Source organism: Empidonax traillii, unplaced genomic scaffold, assembly GCF_003031625.1.
Source record: "Empidonax traillii isolate 1590-97213 ecotype Southwest subspecies unplaced genomic scaffold, ASM303162v1 scaffold2345:size26747, whole genome shotgun sequence".
NCBI lineage: Eukaryota > Metazoa > Chordata > Aves > Passeriformes > Tyrannidae > Empidonax > Empidonax traillii.
In genome coordinates, this window is record NW_020957538.1 from 7,835 (window position 1) to 9,707 (window position 1,873).

The following is a 1,873-nucleotide window of genomic DNA, read 5'->3' on the forward strand; positions in this document are numbered from 1 at the left end:
CTTGGGGGGGTTGTAAAGACTCACCTGGGTGTGAAGTCATCTTCAAGGCAGCACAAGGGAAAGTGCAGGGCAGATGGGAAACAGACTGACAGGCACTGCAGCTCTCCTGGCTCTGCAATAAGCAACGGAGAGCTCAGCCCTTCTGCCGGTCCTGTCCCAACACTCTTCAAATTTGGAATCAGAAAAATTCGCCCCTAAAAATACACACCCCAGGTGTTAGGACTGTAACCAAAACACCCAGTCAAAATTAATTTACGGATACACTGTGCCTCTCTTCTGCAGCCCAAATTGCTCCAGGACAACAGGACAGGAATTTAACTTTTCCACCAAAAGCTGGGTTCCGGGTGGCATCCCCTGTGATCATGGGAGCTGTCACAAACCAGCTCCATGTCTGCACTGCAGCAGAGCAAAGCTGAGTCCTGGGCAGCACATGGGCAGAGCTCCTGCTCCTCACAGCACCCCCAGAGAGCACAAAGCAGAGAAAAGAAATGCCTTTACTTGGAGGGGATTGCCCTGAAAACTGCACTGGCTTTGCTGAGAGGGGGCTGTCCTAACTGTTCCCTGGGCTTTCCTTTTCTGAACAGACCCTGTGCTAAGGAACAGCCAATGCCCAACAGCAGCTCCATGGCCCAGTTCCTCCTCCTGGCATTGGCAGACAGGCGGCAGCTGCAGCTCCTGCACTTCTGCCCCTTCCTGGGCATCTCCCTGGCTGCCCTCCTGGGCAATGGCCTCATCCTCAGCCCCATAGCCTGCGACCAGCACCTGCACACCCCCAGGGACTTCTTCCTGCTGCACCTCTCCCTCACAGACCTGGGCTGCATCTGCACCACTGTGCCCAAAGCCATGCACAATTCCCTCTGGGCCACCACAACCATCTCCTACACAGGATGTGCTGCACAGCTTTTTCTCTTGACCTTTTTCATCTCAGCACAGTTTTCCCTCCTCACCATCATGTGCTACGATGGCTACGTTGCCATCTGCAAACCCCTCCACTACGGGACCCTCCTGGGCAGCAGAGCTTGTGCCCACATGGCAGCAGCTGCCTGGGCCTCTGGGTTTCTCACTGCTCTGCTGCTCACAGCCAAGACATTTTCCCTGGCCCTGTGCCAGGGCAATGCCCTGGGCCAGTTCTTCTCTGAGATCCCACACATCCTCCAGCTCTCCTGCTCCCACTCAGGCTACCTCAGGGAAATTGGGATCACTGTGGTTAGTGGCTGTTTAGGGTTTACCTGTTTTCTTTTCAGTGTTTTCTCCTGTGTGCACATCTTCAGGGCTGTGCTGAGGATCCCTCTGAGCAGGGATGTCACAAAGCCTTTTCCACGTCCCTCCCTCACCTGGCCGTGGTCTCCCTCTGTATCAGCACTGCAGAATTTGCCTACATGAAACCCCCCTCCATCTCCTCCCCATCCCTGGATCTGATTGTGTCAGTTCTGTACTCGGTGCTTCCTCCAGCACTGAACCCCCTCATCTACAGCCTGAGGAAGCAGGAGCTCAAGGAAGCTCTCAGGAAAATGGTGACTGGACATTTTCCTGCATACTATCGATAAAGTAACTCATTACAAGCCTAAACTTCTTTCTGTCATGTGTAGGTGGAGGTTTTGGTGCATTGTTTTTTTATGGTATTGTTTTCATTTTCTTTGCTTTTTTTGTTTTCTTGAGTTTGACTTTGAACTTTATTTATTATAATTTTTTCCATAAAAATGTCTTTACCCATACTATTACCACATCAGTATCTACTCGTCTGCTGTAACCCAAGGGCTTTCAGCAGTCATTATATCTGTACATTTAATGAAATAAAGTTCCCTGCCCCGACCTCTGTGTCCAAGATGCTTCCTCAGCCCTTTCTGGAGCTGCAGGGGCAGTGCCTGGTGTG

The 1,873-nt window shown here is 51.7% G+C and overlaps 1 pseudogene; it reads left to right on the plus strand.

Moving 5' to 3' along the window:
- Window positions 1-428: 428 nt before the first annotated feature.
- Window positions 429-1,547, plus strand: LOC114071858 (annotated as a pseudogene).
- The last annotated feature ends 326 nt before the right edge of the window (window positions 1,548-1,873 follow it).